The sequence below is a fragment of the Amblyomma maculatum genome, chromosome 2 (assembly GCF_055883805.1).
Source record: "Amblyomma maculatum isolate TAMU_Amacu chromosome 2, ASM5588380v1, whole genome shotgun sequence".
NCBI lineage: Eukaryota > Metazoa > Arthropoda > Arachnida > Ixodida > Ixodidae > Amblyomma > Amblyomma maculatum.
Genome location: NC_139345.1, coordinates 219812771 through 219837343, shown reverse-complemented (window position 1 = coordinate 219837343; position 24573 = coordinate 219812771). Strand labels below are relative to the sequence as shown.

Sequence of the window (24573 nt, the reverse complement as noted above, 5' to 3'; positions counted from 1 at the left end):
TGTTGTGGGCGATTCCTCTGCCCGAGGGATGCGCACGACAAATACACAGCGGGCCGTGTAACAAACATCTTTAATCTCACAGGGATCGTCGAAGTCGGTGCTAGGTCGTCGTCCGGGGGGCTGCAGCCTGCGGGTCGTCTTCCGTGCAGAAGCTCCAGGCGCGAAGCAGCAGCGAAGCAGGAACGAAGAGGCAGGGACCAAGAGAGGGCTTCTTTTATAGCCCCCTCGCACGGGACCGGTTATCCCCGAACGAGAGGGGAGAGGGAAACAGGCCGCGCGCAGGGAGCATTGGGAAGTGGCGCGGCCTTCGAATGCGCGGCGCGCCACGGGCCCTACATCTCCCCCCCCCCCTCAGCGTCCGACCCGGGCTCCGCCAACAGCCGGGCCATGTCCATGTCCGAGCCCGGGTCGGCGTAAGATATGAAGGCTTGTCGCCTGGCTCTGGCGGGATGCCATCTGGTCCGTGGGACGGAAGGAGCAGCAGGCATGGCGGGACTGTTCCGGCTGGTCCCTCTCCGGCAGCGGCCACATCCTCGGGGTCACAGCGCAGCTGGGCTCGGCCACCGATACGACTGGCAGCGGCCCTGAGCTGCTGCTCTATATCATTGACCCCTTTCCACGTGGCGCCGTGCTGGATGCACATTGCAGCAGGCGTTTCCGCCCCGGGCACACCTGGCTTCCTGAGGCCCGCACTCCAGGCCTGGGCAGCGGGCTCCAATCCAGACTCGTTGAAGACGGCCAGCATGGCCGCGCTGGTCACAATGATGGGCCACAAACCACTACAATCTAGGGGGGTACCCCCTGTTTAAGTGGCCCCTCCTTGAACCATGCGCTGGGTGCGGTTTCCCGACCCAGCGACGGTAGTTCACCTGGCTGCTGCAAAATCTTATCAGAATGCATTCTGAAAGAAGCAAAGACGTTAGACAAAGTAGTGCACTACCTTGGCCTTAGGTTATAGCGTCGGTTGCGAACCGGGTTGCTACCTGTACGCCTTACTTTGGGGGAGATCGCTGCATCGCTTTGAGCTTCCCCCGCTTCGCAGTTATCGTCCTTGCGAAGGTGGTAAGCTTTCAAGTCTGCGACGTGCACCGGACCAGCGGTTTCACCGCTCGCCAACAACCGCAGCTGGTAGGTGAGTGGCGTAGTCCGTGCCGTAACTTCGAACGGTCCAACCCACTTGTGCGCTAGAGACGCGGCGAAACCACGCGCTGCGTTACTAAGCGGGTGGGTACTTTTCAGTACCAAGTCGCCCGTGTTGAAAACTACGTGACGACGACCTTTGTTGTACTGATCCGCTTGCTCCATGCGCGCGACATCGAGGTTTTCACGAGCCGCGCGCTGCGCTGCCTCAAGGCGCTCGCGGAGCTTTGCCGCGTACTGTGTAAGCGGAGGGGCGCGGGCCCCGCCGCGTCAAGTAGGGCGTTCTCTTGCGGAAAAGCGATCTCTTTCCTAAAATTCAAGTAAGCAGGTGTCATACCCACCGACCGGTTCACGGTTGTTCTAGTGGCGAAAGACAGTTCGGACAGCCGTGCGTCCCAATCTCTGTGCTGCTCGGTCGTCGCGACCAGCATACTCTTAACATTCCGATTCACTCTCTCGGTTATGTTGCTCTGAGCATGGTAGGGTTTCGTTTTCCTGTGGCGGATTTGAAGCGCCGGACAGGAATCAACAAAGACTTTGCTTGTGAAATACGAGGCATTGTCTGTAATCAGGTCGGAAGGGAAACCGAAACGAGTGAATGTCTCCTATAGTTTCTCCCAAATCCGTTCTGACACAAGCTTCCTAAGGGGGAAAATCTCAACCCACTTGGAATAGTGGTCCGTTATTACCAGGATATATTGGTGTCCGCGCGCGGAGCGAGGGAGGGGTCCCATGATATCGCGCGCGACCACTTGCCACGGATAGTTGCTAACTACCGGCTTCATCACGCCAGCGGGTTTCCCCGCCCGAGGCTTGGCTACCTGGCAAACAGGACATGTAGGGCGTAACCCAGCACATCCTTTCTCATACCTGGCCAGGTCGCGACACGGCATAACTTGTCGGTCTTACTGCCGCTGCCATGGCCTGCCAGCGCTGAGTCATGGAAGTACTGGAGGAATCGTTTCCGCAACTTCCTCGGGACCACGACCCCACGACTCGGAAGGGGGATGCAATCGCCTCTTCCTCGTCAAGTTGGGGGATGTAGCGGAGCAGTAAGCCATCATCGCCCAGCAGATACGCGTCGTACTTGCCCTCAGCGTTCCCGGTGCAAGCTGCAATACTCGCAAGCTCTGTCAGCACCCGCTGGCATAGACCGTCTGCTTTCTGGGCCTCGATTAGCTCTTCCCTACTGACCGCTACTCCCCAAGACAGATTTCTCGCTGCCTCGCTTCTTGGCAGGCGAGTAGTCGCCGCCACCAGCTGCTGCGCCTTCTCTCTCTCGCAGCACAGCGCGGCAACTCTGTCTACCTCCTTTGTCTCTTTAACTACGCAGGGCGCGACACTCGCGTCCGCCCTCTCCTCCTCTCCACTAGCGGCGACGCCGCTTTCAGCAATGCTGGTCTGCGCCTCTTCTGCGCTTCTGCCAGCCTTCAACGGTGCGCGCGATAAAGCTTCGGCCACCTTATTCATGCTACCCCGGCGGTACTCAATGGCGTATGCGTAACGTTGCAACGTCAGCGCCCATCTCGCGAGTCTGCCTGCGGGGTTTTTCAGCCTCTTTAACCACGAAAGTGCCTGGTGATCTGTCTGCACGGTGAAAACCGCTCCGTCTAGGTACATGTCGAACTTTGACAATGCGAACATTATCGCCAGGCATTCCTTTTCGGTCACGGAGTAATTCCGCTCCGCCGATGTGAGCGTGTGGCTAGCGAACGCGACAGGCCGCAGCTTGCCCTCGTGTTCCTGCAACAAAACAGCTCCTACACCGGCATCACTAGCATCTGTCTGCAAGACAAACGGCTTGTTCAGGTCGAGGAGGCGCAAACTAGCGGTGTTCGCTATCGCGAGAGCCAAGGCAACAAAAGCGTCGTTCTGTTCCTTGCCCCAGACCCACTTCGAGCCTTTCCGCAACAGCTGATTCAACGGCCTAGCGAGCTCTGAACAACTATGGATGAATTGTCTGTAGAAGGCAACCATTCCCAAAAACCTCTGCAAGCTTTTCACGTCCGTCGGGCAGGGGTAGTTCAGAATATCCTACAGTTTGTCATCGTTCGGTCTCATAGTGCCATCATCAACCACAAATCCCAAGAGGTTCACTCTCTTTGATGCCAACTGCACTTTCTTTGGGTTGATCGTTATACCCGCACGTCTCATTCTTTCAAGAACGGAATTCAGGTGAATGAGATGCTCTTCGAACGACTGTGAGAATATCACGACGTCGTCGAGGTACGCCATCGCGTAGTTGAACCTTGCATCGCCCAGCACGATGTCCATCAATCGCATGAACGTGCTCGGTGCATTAGACAAACCAAACGGGAGTCGAGTAAATTCGAAGAGCCCGCGGTGACAGGTGAACGCGGTTTTCTGAATGTCACCTTCCGGCACCTCAATCTGCAGGTACCCTCTGCTTGCATCCAGGACTGTGAAGAACCTTGCGTTCCCTAACGCGTACATTACAGCCTCGATCGACTGGAAAGGGTACACAACCGTAGGCGTCAGCGAGTTGAGCTTTCCATAATCAACACACAGCCTGACCGAACCATCTTTCTTTGGCGCTAGAACCACTGGGGACGCCCAGGGACTTTGTGAGGGTCTCACCGCGCCGGTATCTATCATCTCGTCAAGGGCGCTGTCGAGAAGCTGTCTCTTATGCGCGCTTAACGGCCGCGGGTTACATCTGAAAGGGCGCGCATCATCCGTTTCGATCTCGTGCTGAAGCAAGTCGGTTCTGCCTGGTCTCTCTGTGAAGCAATCCGAAAACGGGAGTAAAGTTTCCACGAGCCTTAGGCGCTGACTACCGGTTCCTGAGAAGGACGCGATAATTGCTTCTAATGGGCTACCATTCAGTGTCGCGGGGGAGCCGTCTGCCACAAAAGCGTGGACGCTCGCTCGCTGAGCGACGCATTCCTGTTTGGGCGCGCTAACAAAGGGAATGAGGGGGGTGAAGGGGCTGTAGCGATAGCCGTTCTCCCCCATGTCAAGCACAATGCCTTCGCTCGAAAGAAAATCTCTTCCCAGAATAACTGGTATGGCTAAGCCGGGCAGATAGACGAAGCGATGTCTCCGCTTACTGCAGTAAAAACGCAAGACCAGACGTACCGCTCCCTCCGCTTTTGTCTTCCCTGCTGCTAAGCTCAAAGGGGTTTCGGCTGGCCTGACACGGATGTTACATCTACGGCAGGCCTCGAAAACATCATCACCGACCAATGACAGAGTTGAGCCCGTGTCAACGAGTGCCGAGCAGCTTTGACCAACTAACCACACTAGCATAAAAGGGCTCGAGCGCGACAACATTCCTTGTGCTCTACAGGCGAGGGGGACAAAAGCCTCTGCGCCGCCGGTGCGGTCGCCCGGTGACCCGGCGTGGGAGTACATTTCCCATTTTCCTCCGTGGCTTCCACGAAATTCTCCCGCCGACCGCGATAGGCTGGTGTTGCCAATTATCGCCGCCGGCGGTCCGCGTTTCCCTGCATACGCCTTGCTTGACACTCTCGTGCCACGTGGCCCGGCTGGTTGCAATTCCAGCAAAGCCGATCGTTCATCTGCCACGCGGTCGGGGGATGCCGCGTTCCACGAAGCGGTTGGGGAAGTCTTTCCCCTCTCTCCGCGCCTATGCGGACGTCGCTGGCGAGCCCAGCTCGACGCCGCTGTTCGAACGCGCACGGGTCAAGAGCGCGAGGAATCGCGGAGCCTTCCGCTGGCCTTTCCTGCCCTACCGTCATTACGTCGGCGCCTCTGGCGCGCGGCACGGAGTCTTGGCCTCCTCCGGCCCAGGCGCATCGCGGCTCTAGCGATTCGGCTGGCCTGGGGGGTGGCTGGTAGCGCAATTCAGCGAGTAAATCCGCCTGTACTACCTTCACTTCCTGTGCTAGGGCCTCGAGGTTTGAAAAACCACGTCCCCGCAAATACGGCTTGAAGCGCGGATGGCACTGCCTGATCACGCGCGCGACCTGTTCAAGATCGGTTGCCGTGGGATCTGCCCTCTTGTAGAGCTCCTGCATTGCGTGTACATACTCGAGGAGGCTCTCCTCTAGGTGCTGTGTGCGCAACGCAAGCTCCTCAAGCATCCGGCGCTCGTAATCGGGCGGCAAGAACTCGGCGCGGAAGCGATCGGTGAAGTCTGCCATCGACTGGAAGGCCGGCTGACAGCGTCTCCATCGCGCCGCGCTTTAAACAAGTGCCACAGGGATTACCTGCGCTAGCACCACGTCGTCTGGGGAACGCAGTGCCGTCGTATAATCCTCGAGTTATTACGAGAACTCGTGGACTGACTTCACGTCCGTGTAGCCGGAAAAGGAGGGAACCTCTACATTTATCCGCGGACGCGAGACTGTCGCCGCAGCTGTGGCTTGGTTGGCGCTAGTCACCGAACCGAGCTGACGGGGATCGTCGAAGTCGGTGCTAGGTCGTCGTCCGGGGGGCTGCAGCCTGCGGGTCGTCTTCCGTGCAGAAGCTCCAGGCGCGAAGCAGCAGCGAAGCAGGAACGAAGAGGCAGGGACCAAGAGAGGGCGAGACGGCGGCGCGTGCCTTCTTTTATGGCCCCCTCGCGCGGGACCGGTTATCCCCGAACGAGCGGGGAGATGGAAACAGGCCGCGCGCAGGGAGCACTGGGAAGTTGCGCGGCCTGCGAATGCGCGGCGCGCCACGGGCCCTACAACGTCTACGTAGACGTCTACAGGTTCGCGTATTAGAACTCGTCTACCTGTTTACGCCTAGCGTCGCCTCGCGGCATAAAGTTCGAACTAAACCGTTTTAACAACTATTATAACGCTGTTTTCTTTAAAGATTTACGACAATACAGGAGAAAATCACGTTTTTAACGGTTCGCCGATTTTTTGCAGCAACAATATTGCATGTGTAATCGCCACAACGTAGATAGACTATTAATAGGTTAACTTGTAGCAGACAGACTTCTCACGCAATGAGCCCTATCACGAATTGACGGAAGAGAACGTTAGTCCGTTCTCCTTTTTTATTACTGATGCTGAAGTGTACATGTCTTATTCACACAGCTGTAAGACTGAAAACATGCAAAATACTGTAAACTTGAGGGGATTACGGACGAAAGGTGATAACCGGCTACAGGAAACGAAAAACTGTGCCGTTACGCCTATTGTCTGTAGTCACTAGACGAGGAAACCAAATACAACTCGTTTTAATAATGTACAGGCACAAAAAATCAATGCGTAACAAGTCGGCATCGTCAGGCGAGTTCGTTCTCCCGAGATTAAATCCGCGGAAGAGTTTGCCACGGCTACTACAGCAAGATAAAAACACACACGTGCGCCGTACAGCAGCCGTCATGACTCCCGGCGAGGTGCCCAGAAAGCGACGAATTCGTCGATAACATCACGACTGAAGAAACTCATCGAGTTAAAAAAGAAGACCAGCAGCATCCAACGCGCGCTTTCCTCTTAAGCGCGGTAAAAGAATCTGCAGTGCTATGAATCTCACGACTATAAAGACAGCTAAATTAGCCTCTAGCTAGCGCATACATTGACGTAACAACTCACGTTTGAAAGATCGTTCATATGCATATACTCCGGCGTTCTCAAAGAGCACGACCGTACTAACCGTACGTCAACGTTTGCTGCCGTCGATTGATGGATGGCGGCACCAACGTGCGCATGCGCGGACGCGCGCACGACGGCACTCGTAGACGCCTATTGGAACGCACTAAGGAGGATATTATAACCTCCTTGGAACGCACTTAAAACTCGGATGGATGGATGATAGTGGCTCTGCCCTTTGTATCGGACGGCAGCTTGCGCCGCCTAGCCAAAAAATTAAAAGAAATATATTTATCTCTTCCCTATTTTTAGCTTCTAATTCGCCCGTATCTGCCCCCCTCTTTTTTTTTTCTTCTCTTTATTCTCTTGACTTTTTCCACAAATCCTCTAACCTCTCTTTTGTTATCAAAACGCGTTCCTCATCCATTCGTCCATCTTCCCTAGCAAATCCCAGTGCTCTCTCCAGATCTGCCGCTTTTCCCGCGGGAAGAGCAGGACGAAGTTTTTGGCACCTTAGAACAACATGTTCCGTTGTTTCCGCCTCAGTTCCGCACGCCACGCATAATATATCTACTTTCTGAAATTTTTTCCTGTACGCTTTTGTTCTGAGGGCCCCTGTCCTAGCCTCAAACAGCAATGAGCTCCCTCGTGAGTTGTCGAATAAACTTTCTTTCTTTATATCCTGTTTTCGAGTTCTATACATACCCAATGCTGATTTTCCGTGCATTCTTTCCTCCCACATTTTCCTTTCTGCCTCCTTTACCTGCTTTTCAATGCTGCTGTTTTGCTGCGGTGCATCTCCAAACTCTAGGTACTTAAATCTGAGTTTTCGGGTTCTGTTAGTCCATTTCGTATCCAGGCTTTTCATGAAGAGGTGCTTGTACATTTTTCGTACCCACCTTGATTCCTCCATTTCGGTTAGTCTCTGATCATATTTTTGATCAGTGTTGCCTGGATTTTTGCTGGACAGCCGCCCTGAATCCCTAACAATCCCTAGGTCGGATTGTCTCTAGTTGGGGGCACGGCGTGCCGGCGGGCCACCGCTCATCGCCCGCCACCCACCCTGCTTGGGGGTGCCGCCGGTGCCGCGGCGGCGGTTTGGTGCCGTGGCTTTTGTTGTAGTAAACGAGACTGTGCATGTTGCACGGACGGGTGCGATCGAACTGACTGGTGTGCGCGCCATGAACAACCCTGGCACATCTGCTGCGGCTTCGGTACAGAAAGGTTAGTGCCCGGTCTGTGAAAAGATTTGTTTAGTTGTGGACAAAGCATGCCAATTGAAGGTGCCGCCATGTTCAAATTTTAGCTGCCCCTTTTGCGTGCAATGTTCGTGGTGATATGCTGTCCGCTTACCGTTCTTATTTGTCACATACTGCAGGGATTTGTGCCAAGGTATGCACTTACAGCACGCGCCCATTTAGCACGGTTGAAGGCGAGCACTGCACTGTCTTATGATGCTGCTAACTGGCGCTTGATGCTTTGTCTTCTGTCAACCAGATACTCACGGCACTCGTCAGTGATTAGCTGCTTAGGGCGACGAAGCTCATTTTATGCTTTTTTTCGTTCTTGGCCCCGATTCTCCATACGCTGTTCGTTTTGATCACATCCGGGTGAAGTACTTGCCTATGATATCGCTCGAGCATCACGAGCTTGAAACTATAGTGATACATATTGAGCACCAAAAGCTCGAAACTAGCACTGAACCTTTTACAGCCAAAAGCGGCAGCTATATGGATGATATTCTGCGTACCCTTGATGAAATTTTACCTAGTTTGCGTCGGGTACGACAAAAGGATAAGCTCTGTTGAGACAACAGAAATGATAACGTAAATACCGTTTAGACAACTCCATTGTAGCACGGACGGACACGGTGCTTCGAAGTAATGAACTCGCTACTGAACTCCCCTTATGTGTGTGTGTGATTTTTTTTCCTGTACCTTTAGTTTCTTACACTCCTTACTAGAGCCCTGCACGGGTTGGACTTTCCAGCCCCTTCCCTGGCCCACGTTTGAAGACCATCCCGGGCCCATGGTTCCAAGCCCATCGGCAATGATTACATGGCCCGGACCCGGCCTGCGCTTCCACGACAGGGCCCGTGCCAAACCTGCAAAGTAAGTCTGAGCAAACGCCTTAAAAATGTATTGCTTAACTAGCGCATAACAATAAATCAAGATGAGGGACAAACCTTGCAAAATATTCTTGGTAGAGAAGGGCACAGTTAAAGCACAGACAGAAGCAAAGGCATGGTGAAGATATTGTCACGTAGTGGTGACGAGGTCGACGACACAAATGAAAGGGTCGATAATTGCACTAAAGAAACTCTTTATTTGGGCTGACTTGCGCCCGCAAAAGAACTAAGCAACTCGGCGGCGGCGATAGAAACAAACGCGCTCGTCGATCGTCGAACAAAGAATGCCCGTCACACTCGGCAACGCTCAATTTAAAGGTTGCACAGAACAATCTAGATAACGTCGTAAACCGCTACCAGCACGGGCTGGAACATTGTGGAAAGACACCCAAGTGGCCGGAACCTTCGAGACAGATCTCGGTGCATCTTGCGCTACAACAAAACTGATAAAGGTGTGACTCGCGACATCGAGCATTAACAAACAAAGATTACGGAACTGATACGCGGTCCACAATCAGAGTGATAAGCCTGTATGCCGGCGGCTGTTAAAAAAACAACAAATACTGTTTTGAAGGTTTCGCGGCATTACTCCCCCCTTAAAAAGACATCGCCTCGATGTTCCAAAACAAAGAAACTTAAACATAAACACTGTAAAATTTAAACACCACAGATTCTTTAACGCGCGTAATATGGCTTCAGTCGTACAACATGTACAATTTCAGGGCGTGCGCGGCGCCGTTGTGATGCTGACGTTCCGTCGGGAATGACTTCATAGTCCAGTGGTCCGACGCGGCGAAGGATTTTGTATGGCCCAAAGTATCGACGCAACAACTTTTCACTTAATCCGCGACGGCGAATTGGTGTCCAAACCCACACTTGGTCTCCTGGATTGTACTCTGCGTGGCGTCGTCGTAAATTGTATCGTCGATTGTCGGTGCGCTGTTGGTCTTTAATACGCAGCCGTGCGAGTCGTCGGGCTTCCTCTGCACGCTGCAGGTAGGCGGCGACGTCAAAGTTGTCTTCGCTGGTTACGTGCGGCAGCATTGCGTCGAGCGTCGTCGTGGGCTCCCTGCCGTACAAAAGCTTAAACGGGGTCGCTCTAGTCGTGTTGTCGCCGATGACGTCGTGTGGAGCGGCGGTGAAATGGCTGCGTCGTCATTAGTGGTCGTCGGCGGTGGAGGATGTTCGTCTTTTCGCCGTTGAGCAACCTCACCTCCAAAGGTTGCTGCCTTTAGTTTTCCCCACGGGGCTAGTAGACCGTCCTTGCACGTAACCGCGGCCCGGCGACGCAAATCGGGCATTGTACGGTGATGGGGAGCGTGACAGACGCCTTGGCGACGAGTGCTCTTCGCTGCGCAGGAAGTCGTTGATTTCCTGTGGTCGCTCGCCAGGACGGGGTCGTGGTGCGTCGACAGCGAAACCACGGAGGCCGATCCGCCTGTACGGGCAGTGACGGAAGATGTGTCCTGCCTCACCACAATGGAAGCAGAGCGGTCGGATGTTTGCTGTCCTCCAGGCGTCGCACTTTCTGGGGCTTGGGGGTCGTTGGTAGGCTTGGCGGGCGGGGACCAAGGGGCGGCTTTCGGAAGCAGGATGGTAGCGACGAGGGCTTAGGAGGTCGCGTCGGGGTGCAGGACGACATAATGCAGCTGCATAGTCCATCCCTGCTGATTCATGCTCTGGAGCCGTCGGTGTCGTCGCTTTAGGAACGCCCAGCACCTGCTGAACTTCTTCACGGACGACGTCCGCGAGCGTCGCCACCTGGGGTTGTTGAGATGATGGTAGCATTCGGCGGAGCTCCTCTCGCACGATCTCCCGGATGAGGTCCCGAAGGTTCTCTCCGCTTCCAGATGCGTTGGGGTAGTTGTTTGAGCAGTCCGGCTGAATTGGTCGCTCGTAGTGGCGCATCCGGGTGGCCAACGTCTTCTCGATAGTAGACGCCTCCGTTTCAAATTCCGCCACTGTTTTTGGCGGGTTTCGGACAAGATTTCCAAAAAGCGATTCTTTGACGCCTCGCATTAAAAATTTGACTCTCTCACCTTCGGTCATGTTAGGGTCGGCGCGGCGAAAGAGGCGCTTCATCTCCTCTACGTAGGCCAGGACGGGCTCGTTTGGTAGTTGAATTCTTGATTGGAGGAGGGCCTGAGCTCTTTCCTTTCGGACGACGCTTGAAAAGGCAGTCAAAAACGCTTCCTTGAAAATGTCCCAATCCTTCATAGCTGCCTCATGATTTTCGAACCAAACTCGGGCATGTCCTTGAAGAACGAAGTAGACTTGCCTGAGTTTCGTGGCGTCGTTCCAGCCATTGAATTCTGCCACACGGTCGAAAAGGTCCACCCAGTCTTCTGCATCTTCATCCGGTCGTCCATGGAAGCAGGGGGGCTCACGGGGTTGAACGAAAACAACCGGTGCTGTAGGCTGGGCCATTGTGAGCGTCGATGTCTTCCGAGATCGAGTGGGGTCAGGCAGCAGACCGTGTTCGGGTTCTAGGCCTTGAAGTCGGCGGCTGGCTCGGTGACCTGTAGGCTGGTCTTCCAGGGCGACAGGAACACGGCTTGGGTCTTTGCTTGAAGGATCAAAGGCAGCACCTCCACCAGATGTCACGTAGTGGTGACGAGGTCGACGACACAAATGAAAGGGTCGATAATTGCACTAAAGAAACTCTTTATTTGGGCTGACTTGCGCCCGCAAAAGAACTAAGCAACTCGGCGGCGGCGATAGAAACAAACGTGCTCGTCGATCGTCGAACAAAGAATGCCCGTCACACTCGGCAAAGCTCAATTTAAAGGTTGCACAGAACAATCTAGATAACGTCGTAAACCGCTACCAGCACGGGCTGGAACATTGTGGAAAGACACCCAAGTGGGCGGAACCTTCGAGACAGATCTCGGTGCATCTTGCGCTACAACAAAACTGATAAAGGTGTGACTCGCGACATCGAGCATTAACAAACAAAGATTACGGAACTGATACGCGGTCCACAATCAGAGTGATAAGCCTGTATGCCGGCGGCTGTTAAAAAAACAACAAATACTGTTTTGAAGGTTTCGCGGCAATATTTTGACAAGACATTTTATTTAAAGCTATCTAGCACAATGTACATTTAAAAGGTATGGATTACGGGCATTTTAACTATGACTCCTTATAAACAATTGGCTCTTGGTGCAAGTTCTTTGCTTAATCACCTACAAAAAGACTGCCCCTGGCAACTTTGCTCCAGGAACATGAGTGGGCAAGGGCAGAAAAAAACAAATTTACATATTCATTGAAGAAATCGCAGCCACATTGCCACATCTCTGTGGAGACGAAAAGCGGTAGTGTCTGTTCATTGTGCATGTATATGTTATTGGATATGTAAAGATTCCTAAAGCAATAAGCTCTAATCCTACAGGATTTATTGTAGCGTAGAGACATTCTTTGGGGGGGGGGGGGGGGGGGGTCAAAGCAGACAGTCAGAATTTTTATGAACAGATGGCTGTCTGCCGAGCGGTCAATTGAAGGTCCTTGTCCAGGGGCTGTTATGAGGCTTCAAATGTCCAGCCGTTAGCAGTAACACAAAGGTTAGAAGCCACCCTCTTGCTCACTGATTGCTGAGAAATCCTAAGCTGATGGTGTTGAGTACTTCAGTAGGCACGTGCTTATGCAAACGGGCTGTGTCATGCATGACAGGTTACAGCACTTCATAACACCTCCATTGTAGTACAGTTCGCTATCGAGTTTTGAGCCTTTCCTTTTTAACTTTTTTCACTTGTGTCATTGAATGCAGCCCGGCATGTTCGTACTAAATTACTTGGACAAAACACCGAGTGGCACTGATTAAACTGTTTACAAATGAGCTTTTGCTCATTCTCTGTCAACATATGTACTAGTAGCGGTTTATTCATAAACCACTGGAATTACTTTAGTGCTGGAATTCCATCTCCAAAAGAAGCCATACACAGCTTTACCCAGCCTGGCCTGGTTCCGCCACTGCAAGCTGCAAGCCCAGGCCTGCATGTCAAGCCCGAGCCAGGTCCAGACCCATAAAAACGGCAATTTTCCAGCCCGGCCCAGGTTTTCGGGCTGCCCGAATTCATGCTCTGCTCCATACATTGTTAAAATTTTTTGCCGAGAATAAGTTCTCAGCAGGCAGTACTTTGGTAATCTTTGTTAGGAAGAAATTACATGCCATAATTTTTTTGCCCTGGAAACTTGGGTGATATCTGGCTTACACGACTACCTCAAAAATATCACCCAGACGTGTCCCTTTCCTGCAGTCGCTTGCTGTACAAACAGCATTGCAATTTATTTGCTGACACTATGGCGCATGTAGTGCTAAACAAAAGGAGGTCATTATTTGCTAAAAGATGATTGTGAAAGTATGAAAAATTTCAGTCACTGCTATTTTCATGGGAAAATGTCACATGGCCTTGTATAGCCAATTAGGGCCAATTGATGAGAAATTTTTGCTCAAGATTTCTGCCAGCAGAGTAGGCACTGCTGTCATTTCTAATAGCTATTTCATTGTTCATTCATTTGCAGCGGCACCAACATGTTCTGTTGTCTGTGTTTTATGCACCCATATTCTGTTCGTTGCTTTAAAACATTTCTGGGTAAGTGCAGTCGAGACCGCGAGCATAGTGTTGGGCGAATTCACCAGGCGGCATGACAAAAGGAGGCAGTGTGGTGTAGAGGAATCCGCTTGTGCCAAAAGACAAAGACTGCAACCATGCCAGACAGGTTGCCAAGACATCGAACGAGAAGCCAGACTAGCCTATTGCCGAGAAGCTTACCAAATGCGGAATCCAGCCAAGACTGAAGCGGCAGCTACAAATGCGGCACCGGCCGATGGCTAATGCTCTTGACTTGGTTCAAAGAGAGCTGAACCTCTACAATTTTTAATATTTCATAACAAAGGCTTCAAGAATTTGCCTCAAGTGATTCCAGGTAGCCCTGCATGCACAAACCTTTGTCACGGATACACCTGCAAGAAACAAATAGTGGCGCGTAATTGCTCCAAGCGATGTTCTCTTCGTTTTCCTTTTTAACTTGATACCATAAAAAGCACCCTGTGTGGCAGCACCTGCTGACTTGGTCATGTCATGTGGCCTTGTGATGTCACGCAACCTGACGGACAGTCATTGCAGGGCTTCCTGCAACTTGCCAGATACATGACCATAATTTTTCATGGATGCCAGATTTTCTGCAGTATGGGACCCATCACAATATTTTTTGTTGCCAGAATCCAATAGTGCAGTGTTTCGCCACTTTTTTGTCGCTTGTCCGGCAGCATGACACATTTATTGCCGAAATATTTCAATTTTAAGTTGAAGAGGTCTGTTTTCCTTCCAAGGGATTTAGACTTGGGAAAATGACGCAAACGATGGTGTAAACATAGACTCCGTGATTCTTGATGCATAGCGAGCAGTGCAGTCTAGCAGCAGCTGAAATTAAAGCTACAGTTCGCCAAAGCCGTCTATTTGTTTGCACCAGGCATAGATCCTGAGCTTGACTGCAAAGTTCTCGCAGTGAATCTTGACCTTGGCACCCACAGAGCATGCGGTGCTTTTTAAAGTTGAGGTCACTTGACTAACAGGATAGAATGTACGAGCGCTGACGTGGCGGCAAAGTCTGTAGCTAGCGAAGCTATGGATGCGGCCACTGACATTGCCGAGCTACCATCACGAGTGACGAGTAAAGACTGGATGGTCTTTTTTGAATAGCAGCAAGGGGTGAACAATGCATTGTGGCAGAAAGTTAAAAGAAAAAAGGGGTACACAGGGCCTGTTTTGCTCAATTTATTTCGTTTCCTTCACTATTGTATTTCTTAATATGAACCAACTGAGCTCCCTTTCGTTCAATGCTTCCTTGGGTGTCTACACTTTATGTGGTGTACTCTAGCGTCGCTGCCCTGCAGATGGCAAACTGATGTGCCAGTAAGGTCTGTGCATGCATGCTGGGACAGCAGAAAATAGAGAAATAGAAATATTACGAGATAGTTTGGCAAACTACTATGCTTATCATAGATATGAGACATCGCTGACACTATTAACAGCCAGCAAAAGCATTCAGCACACTTGGGATGCAATTGTTTAGCGGTGAGTGAAAAATATGTGTAAAAAATGCAATTGCACTACACAAGTAATGTAATGCGAGAGGTCTCAGCTGTTCGTGTGGCGCAATGGCTAAAACATTCAGTTAAAACTCCAAAGGACTTAGGATTAAATCCCGTTCGAGGCTGGGTTGTTTTTTTCTTTTGTCGCTTTTTTTAATTAATCCCCCATGCCATTTTAAATCTTACTTTTTTTCAGCCTTTCTTTTCTTTCCCAGCTCCACTCGGGTCTGTGCAGGTTTTCTGCCCAGTAAGTTATAACTTAATCCTGTGTGCATTTCATACCAGATTTTTCAATAGAGAGAAGCGCTTACTGAGGCATGAACTTCATCAGAGGAAAACTTTGCTGCTCCGCACTTGTAAACCAAAGCATGTATATCAAAAATGAAACCATGTGGTGATGCCAAATGCATAGCTGTGACTTCAAAGAACCAAAACATACCAAAACGAAACTGACTGCCTGTGGCACTGCCAAGCGCAATTTTTTTTTGGCTTCCAAAATTTAGCCTGTCTTTTTGCCATTTTTGAAACAAAAGTTAACAATTCAAACATGCAATCATAATACATGTTAGGCAGCCTCCGGAATCCCTTACATGTCATTGTGCATGCATTTGGGATTTCTGTATTTCTGCAATGCCTGCATTTCTGTTCTCTTTTTTCTACCTTATAAGAGTTTTGTTTTCAGTGAAAGTGGTGTTTTTGTGATTAGGATCCAGTATACCATTGCTGCAAGCCTACTTTTTCTTTCAGTGTTCCTTTAGCACTACTTGCAGGTCTACTGCAGGTCTTTCGTATTGCACTCTGAACAATTTTTTACCCATGCTTTTCATTAAGGTTTTCGAAGCATCATGGGTTGTAGCGAATGGATTTGATTGCACCTGAAAACTTCAAAAGCAAATTAAAAGCCTGTAATTTCTTTTTTTTTTGCTCACTGCGTGTTCTTTGCGAATTATGAATTTGACCACTTGCTTCACGAGGGACGGCTCGAGGACGTTGAAGCTACTTCGATTGCCCGTCACTAGGCACAGTTACAGCAGTCTCGTAGCTCACTGGGTGCATGAGGTATTTGAGGTTACTACTCCTTATCGCCATAGACACCAGCAGACTCAGCATATGTATCTAGGCATGCGGCTCCTTGTTGGTTGACCCCTTATCATTTATACTGCGCTGTTTGTTGAATAATGGAAGCGTACAAGTTGACGCAGGAAATGAAACGCCATGCAGTCCACATCGCACTGGCCGTGCGCCACAGCGACTTGGAAATTGCCAACTTTCTGAATGTAGCGAAGCCTTTCGTCAACAAAGTGCGGACAGAACTGATGTGCTGTGACGGTGACGTGGCATCTGTGGCGAAAAGGAAAAAGCACAATCAGCGGTCAGGCGTTGTCAGAACACCTATTTTTCTTCAGAGGCTGCAAGTCATCGTGAGTGACAACCCAGAGAAGTCAATGAGGGCCATTGCAAAGGAGCTCGATGTCGCAGAGTCAGCTGTCAGGCTTGCTGTGCACGAAGACGTGAGGTACCCATTTCTGTGTCATGAGGAGGGCGCAATTCTTTTCTGGTAAAGCTCGGGAGAATCGTCTGCTCTGGTTCAAGCGCTTGCTAGGCAAGCTGAAGAGCCTGGAATGCTTTTTTTTCTTTCAGATGAAAAGAACTTCGATCAAGACCAAAAAGCTAATTGCCATAATGAAAGATGGCTTTACGGAAGCGCTAATGAGGTGCCGACAGCATTGCACACAAAATTTCTGTCTGTGATGGTGTCAGCAGCCGTCAGCAACAAGGGTGATGTCATGCTGCCACACTGTTTTGCAGAAGGACTCCGCGTTAATGCTGCCGAGTACGCAGAGGTGCTTGCCACCGTTGTGAAGCCCTGGACTGATACTGTTTCGAAAGGAAAACCTTGTGTCTTTCAGCAACATTCGGCTCTCGCCCACACCGCCTGCGTCACCCACGAGTGGCTGGCCAACAACTTCCAATAACCACATCACTCCCAACTTGTGGCCTCCTAGTTGTCCAGATTTGAATCCACTCGGCGTCGTTGAGAGAGAAGCCGACAAAAGGCCACATAATACAAAAAACTCTGAAGGTCGCTACTGCGAACTCAATGGGCAGTACCTTTAAGAACCACCTGATCCTTGCATGCAGCCATTTGCGAAGCCGAATTGAATCGGTTATTGCTGCAAGTAGCGCATTCATTGAGTAATGTGAAAATAAACAGTAAGAGAAATATCTCCTAAAGTTTGGTGAAAATATATATATATATATATATATATATATATATATATATATATATATATATATATATATATATATATATATATATATATATATATATATATATATATATATATATATATATATATATATATTTGGTGGAGATATTCTCTGCCTGAAGCCAACATTGCATCCTCAAATGCCTCGCGCACCCGGTATATTGCAAGATATGTGGCTCGAAAGTTCAGGCACAAATCAAAATGCAGTACTTATTCTGTATCTAATTTTGAGCGTGCAAAAAAAAAAAAGAAAACGAATTCATCTCAAATTTTGACCACCGAGGTCTTCTTTATACGTCTGCAGAGCTTGCAAAACTCGTAAACACGCTGGAAAATTTGATTTTTTAAAATTATTTATTTCATTGCAATAATTGAGATTAAAACAAGCAGCATTCATAATTTTGCGATGTTTTTGAAAAGCCCAGAGGTTCCCGAGCCTGGATATTCTGCCCATGACAGAAAAATTACTCTTCGTATAGAGAAACTCTACGTCCATAAAGGCAGCGTTTGGGCGAGTTGGTTAGACATGTTAAACCTGGAAAGCGCATAAAAAACACACGGACGCGTGTGTCTGTCTCTTGCTGTTGTCCGTGTGTTTTTTTATGCGCGTTCCAGGTTTAGCATTTCTACGTCCAGATGAGGTTCTGTTTTTATGCGAAGTCACTAATCTAAGAGCTCTAAACCAGAGCAGATAATGCACCTGAAGGTGAGGAGATGGAAAAAATTATGCTCTAGGGCTCAATTTAATGACTCTGCCCGCGTCTTGTGTATTTTCAAATTTAGCAGCTTAATTCATTCATGTGCTCCTAGGTCAGTGACATTTTCATATAATTCTGTAGTGTTTCTTATGTTGGTACCATATGCTTGAACTATTTATATTCACTTAAAGGGGTCATGACAGCTAAAATTTGAGCATAAACTGATTATTGCATTTCACTCCATTCACGTTAATTATAAATCCTCGAAATTTGAGATTTCAGTGCAGTAGATAGTTTAAAATGAATTTTTATTATTAATAGTGAAAGCAGCTTTATGGTTTGGCAACCTTGGGCGCTGACGTCACACGATATCATCCCCATGTTTTCTGCTATTCCTGGTGACTGCGGCACCCTTGCATGCATGCCGTGGATTGTGGTCACTGAGAGCCTTTTTCTTTCTTCAGCAAAAATATTTCATTCGCATATTTTTTTTACTTTGGCAAGCCTTCACTATAGTGTGCAACCTTAGCGATCCTTGGACTTGTTTTGGGCTTCATCTAGAGATTGTCGAGAAGGCCAAAATAGATGTGCTCATGCTGTATTATTTAAGCATACAATCTGAAGCACATTATTCTTACGTTTTGAGAGTTAGCTTGTTTAGCAACAAGCGCTCCCATATATAAAAAGGCACATGTCCAACGTTTCCTTCCTGGTCTTAAATCAGTAACCAATCAGCAACACAGTTGATATGAATCGAAGTTCGGTCTACATCCGGCTTCTGTTTTGGTGAGCAGTCAAGGTCGACAAGTCTCGTTCTGAACGAAGCCAATTTGGGAAAGCAACCCACGGGTTGCCTTTGCAAGTGTGAACATCGGTCAAGCTGAGCAGTTCCCTAATCGCACACCCTTTGCAATCCTCAATCGTGAATGGGCCTTTAAACTGCACGCTGGTCACATGTTGTTTATAGTCAGTTCGCAGTAAAACATCTTCAGAACACAGCGGGCCTGTTTGTAAGCAGCACAATATCTGCTGCCAAGAAGGGTAGAAAGGCCTTTATGACTTATTGGAGATTTAATTGACCACATGCTCTGAAGTTTCTTCAAAAAGCCAATATTTCTGCTATAAAACATTAACATTTCTGCTCCATAGCTGTTTCAGAACGTCTGTCCTGCTTTCTGCTTCATTTAGCTGCTCCAAAAAGCATATTTGCTTGCTCCAAGAGCTGCTCTAAACCTCTATTTTGGCCACGCACACATGGTACTGCTTTTCACGAGCCCCTGTCCAAAAGTGCTGGAAGAAGACAATAACGATGCTATTTTGGGGCCTACTTCACGCAACTTCAGCACTCAGACTTCGACTACCTTGAAGGAAAGTCATCCTTGCCGCTTAGAGTGTTCAAACGTGGACTAGCCTCCCTTGCGCTTTATAATGGCGTTCGCACCCTGAGCGCCTACTTACTTGTCCCTGTGGGCCTTCTCGATGAAATCCTACAGGCCCCTCATGATGAGCCCACAGCTGGGCGTCTAAACATTATTTTATTCTCAGTCGCATTCAGGTTAAATAATATGGACCCATATTGGTCTCGTCTACTGCTAATGTCACGCACATGTCAGGAGTTGCTGCGATTGCTAACGCCACCGAATGCTGCTAACAAGACTGCAGGATATACAACCAAACCAATCACTTGCGAGGCCATTCCAACAGATCAGCATGGACTTACTAGGTCATTTCCCGACATTGGCATCTAGCAACAAGTGGATAATAGTAGCAACTGACTACCTGACTCGCAACGCCGAAGCAAAGGCCAAAGGCTTCTTCAGACTAATTATCGTTGTAGAAAGCGAGAAGCACATCATAATATCCGTCGTGTAAAAAACCCACTTCTCGTTGTCCGTGGCATTGTCCTCCTTGCATGCATTAGCACTCAGTCGGCCTGAAAGTTAAGCCGATGTAACTAGTTTCTCGCTTTAATGTCAGCACAGTAGCCCGCCGCGCTGTTGCTGCCGGCTAGGAGCGGAGAAGCAGGTCAACTCCATTCCACCTTGTGTATGGCAGGGAGCCCGAAAATTCCGAGAGCACTGTGGAATCTACACTGCAGAAGTCTCGAAAGGCTGAGCGTTGCTGGTGCACACGGTGCTCTCATTATCATTATCAACTAAATGCACCGTTATCATTGCTAATGTCGTCATTGTCATTATCACTAATTGCAGCGTCATTGTCAGCGCTACTATCGTCGCATGTGAGACAACCGCCAAGCTTGCCTTGCAGCGCCAGCTGAGCACTTTGCCATAGATGGTCCAGCGAGGTATAAAAGTACATCGTACTCAAGTGCTCCAACACCAGATGGATGCTTTGAACGCGAAGGTTGGCAGAGGAGTACGGAATTCCACAAGCCGGCCTGTTGGAGATATTCCAGCTTGCGTGGAGAGAGCAGATCCATAACCAGGTTTGAGAAGCAGAAACGAAGAGATGGCACAGCGAAGCACGGGCAAAGTCATCCCTGGCGGTGGACTCCAGCACAAAACACACGATCGCTAATGAGAACATCTATGACAAAAGACAGCGGACGGCAGCGGGTTACTCTGCGAGGCACGGAGTGGTTTTCTGCGCACAAGTGCTCCAAGTGCGAAGCAGCCGATAAAACCATACAGCATGTTGTGATCGAGTGCCCGGAACTGTGGCCCTCCCTCCCTACAACTGCAACATCAGCACTGATGGAGACTCTTTCGACAGCACTTGGTGTGCAGTCGATGTCACCACCCAAAGAGCACACCCTGGGTAGGGCAGTAGAGGTGACAAAGCACTGCCTTGACTGGTGGCGTAAACGAGAAGATTGTTGAAGGACTCCCCCCTTCTTTTCCTTCCTCTTTTTCTTTTTTCTGGACTTTTGACCAATGCACAGAAGTTGGTATAGTTTTTGTTCTTTTTCTACTCCTTTATTTATTGGCCTAATGAAGAACTCTGTGATCCCTCGCTACAAAGGGGAGTGGCCGCATCAGCATCATGCAGACAAGGAGAATTATGATGTGTGTTTTAACTCATCCTCACGATAGACAAGGGCCCGCCGGGGTGGCGCAGTGGTTACGGCGCTCGACTGCTGTTCCCAAGAATGCGGGATCGTAACCGGGCTTCGGCGGCCGCTCTTCGATGGAGACGAAAACAAGGCCGCCTGTGTTCTATGCGATGTCAGTGCACGTTAAAGTACCCCAGGTGGTCGAAATTTCCAGAGTCCTCCACTACGGCATCTATCATAGCCTGAGTCGGTTTGGGATGTTAAAGCCTGCAAACCAAACCAAACCAAATCACTGTAGAAAAGATTTATGTGCAGTTCACGATCCCGGGCGTGGCGCAGTTTGTTAAAGCTTAGGCTGGCGATGCGAGGGATGCAGGTTCGATTCCTGGTGGATGCAGGATTTTTATCTTTCCGATGACATTAGTTTCGGTTTCAGGTGATGTAATTTGATTGAAAGCTATATTTTGACCGAACGAACGCCGACAGTATGAGCCATTAAAGCGCAGCTGCATCACTTTTCGAGAATTCTGCGACATTCAAGAATTTGACTCTCCATAAGCTGTCGGTAATGCTTGCAAAGTATTTGTGTGCTATCTTTAAAACTGATGAAGTAATCAACGATTACAATTCGAGCTTCTCCTCACAGCACTGAAGGACTGCGTAGAAGCTCGATGATGACATCACGGACGGTAATATTTTTTCTTTTCGTTACCTTCGCCCACATCATGCGGTGCCTTTTTTGATGCCATCAAACAATGTTTCTGGGCCTTCAATTTTGGTAGCCTTGTTTTTACTTCTTCCAACCAAGCCATTCTATGCGAGAAACATACTGGTGCCGTCAATGATGTCATTATGTGCCCCCCACGCGGCGCTGTGTGGTGAGAAGCTCGATAGCTGAAGCGGTTTAAATCGCTATTTGCGCCACTGTTTGAAATGCTAGCGCGAAGGTATCTTGCATGCTTAACCTGGAAGCTGTAATCATTTGATTCCTTGAAACTCATCAAAATCTACAACCGGTGCAGTTTCCCTTTAAAGGCTTTCGCCTTAATACAGCACTCGATGTCATGCTGATGCCACATGTAACGGAAAAGGACAGCCTCAGTGTCACTGCCTACCTTCGGCGTGCAGAAGCAGCCCGACGACTCGCCCAGCTGCGCATAAAAAGCCAGCAAGGCACCAATGCCTAACGTAACCTACAATGAAAATGACAAGCCAGCAGACCGACTCTAGGTTTGGATGCTGAATCACCATCGTGGATTTAATGAAAACCATAAATTTTATGCTGCTGTTTCCGCAAATCAAGTTCACTCATCTAGATGAAATGGGCTATGGAATTGTCCCCAGATGCTGCCGACAGCACCCCAGGGGTGATACATGTCCAGAAATTGTATGTTGTGTGCCTAAAACCCTATTATAACTGATGGACACTGTTTATATTTTGCTTGATGTTTATTTTTGCCTACCTTTCTATTCAATGTAGAGCATTGGGCCGATGCTTCTTTGAGGGGGAAGTCATAACGCAAAGCTTTTTTTTTCTTTTTCCACGCTTTACGCCACCTGGCCGCACCTTTTACTCTTTTTGTTGTACAATGATGATGCACAGAGATTTACCTCGAATAATTGCCACAACACAACACTGCTTCTACATTGTTTGTGATCATTGTACTACGCAGGTTTACCTCTGTTTCCTTGTTGCCTTTAAACTGAGCACTGGGCATTCTGTTGTTCGATGACCAGTGCCTTTGTCGTGCACCTTGTTGCAACGAAATAAACTCTGAAAGTGAATCCAGTGTGCAGATAATGCTGTCAGAGTACTGAGTTCTTTTTGGCTGATAGTAAATGATGGAATAAGAACACATGCATGGTTGCAGAGAGCATATGTAGGCTCTTGAAGAAGTTACCTGTGCTCCTTCTGCCATTAGCTCGTTAATCGTTGTGATGAACCGCTAGTTTAAGAAACACTATCACCAACCAAATTATTTATTAGAACCCAACGTTTCGCGACCAACTCGGTCCCTTCCTCAGGGGCGACTAAAGTTCGAGGCCCGCAGTAACAGGCAGCGGCCTATGCTTAGCCGATCTGAAGAAGAATGGCTATACACGCGCCTTTTTTCGAATGTGCTTCCCGCCGTCGAGCTAGCAGGACAAGAGGGTCGGTCAGCACGGAAACGACGAAGCGCCCTCGCATTGTGCTCCCATACGTGGCGGGCACCAGTGAGGTGCTTGCACGCATCCTGCACAAACAGGTCTGTGTGTCGCACAAACCTACCTCAACAGTCTGCCGTTTTCTGCCGCTACCAAAAGACCATATTCCCAGAGAAAAATAACCAGGCGTTATGTATAAAATCTCGTGCTCCGAGTGCTCTGCCTCGTATATCGGGGAAACAAAAAATCTCTGTCGGCGCATATTGCAGCACAAAAATGACGCCCGGCAATTGAACTCGAAAGGCAACCCCCCTCGCCGAGCACTGCCAATGCGCCGACCACAAAATCGCCTTTGACGAGGTGAACATACTTGATGTGGAGACCAATCCTTTCAAAAGACGTCACGTCTTTTTTCGGTTCATTCGGCTGACAGCTGCAGCAGTGCACAGGAATCCGGGTACGCTACCCTGGCTCTGCTACACAATTGGACTTCGCCACGTGTGCCTGCTACTGCGGGCCTCAAACTTTAGTCGCCCCTGAGGAACCCGAAACGTCGGGTTCTAATAAAAAATTTGGTTGGTGATAATGTTTCTTAAACTTTTGTTTCAAGTACCCAACCAGGCGGAGTTACACTGAAGATGTTTTCGTTCAAGTCAATGAACCAATAGAAAAAGCTTTAGGCCTTTCCAGTGACAGGCATCGTAAAGAACCAACGAGTGCGGAGGACAAGTCTATTTGCCATGTTTGAGCCTAGTCAGAGCCTCTATGAAGGCACACAAAGGACAACTTGATAAGAAGTTATCTAGCTCATTTTGGATATGTTGACATTCATCCAGCAGTATTCATGGCTGGCTTCATGGCAGTGTAGCCTAGCCTTTGAAATCTGCTTCCAAAAATTGATGTCAACATACGCAGTTTACTTGTGCAATCCGCTGGTGTTGGCAATACCTGTACTTTTTTTTTGTATTGTATTTTCCAGTCTATAAGAGTTCTGTTTCTTGCTGTCTTTTTTTGAGACTCACTTTTGGCAACTTGGAAAATCTTTCTTTTTGCAGAGTTCAAAGCCTGGAAGGACCATATGGAAATCTGTGAAGTGGCTCATTTTGTTAGTGGCAGGAATGGCTCATCTGCATACCATGCAGGTTTTTGCAAATGCACATCTGTTTGTTAGCAGACTTTGAAAAATATGCGGGCTAAGGAACCTGTTCCACATCATGTTCAAAATAGGCTGTGCTTATATGTTTAAGCTGCTTCTGACATTGCCCTGGTGCTTTTGATTTTGTATACAAATGCTATCTGAATAAAAGGTGCCTACGTATTTTGTATGTTTAATGAACTCAAGCATGTGATGGCTCACATGCATGACATTGTTAATGATGGTCCCCAAGATAAACAGCATTTAATTGATGCTAATTATATGGAGTTAGCTGCACGTTAACCCTGTAACTGCCAAATTAACTCCCGAAAAACATACTAACATCGCCAGGTTTAGTTGTAATGTTTTTCATACCATTCTAATTCTAAAAAGTTTCCTTCATTAGTAAAGCATGCTGTCACTTCGCCATCTTTGTTTTT

General features: G+C 49.0%; 1 long non-coding RNA gene across 1 annotated transcript; it reads left to right on the top strand.

Annotated features, from left to right (window-relative positions):
• Positions 1-7698: 7698 nt before the first annotated feature.
• On the top strand, positions 7699-24191 carry LOC146201319 (uncharacterized). Its single transcript, XR_014704875.1, has 3 exons — positions 7699-7874; positions 8640-8761; positions 24054-24191. It is a non-coding gene; the product is annotated as an uncharacterized LOC146201319 (long non-coding RNA).
• Positions 24192-24573: the final 382 nt, after the last annotated feature.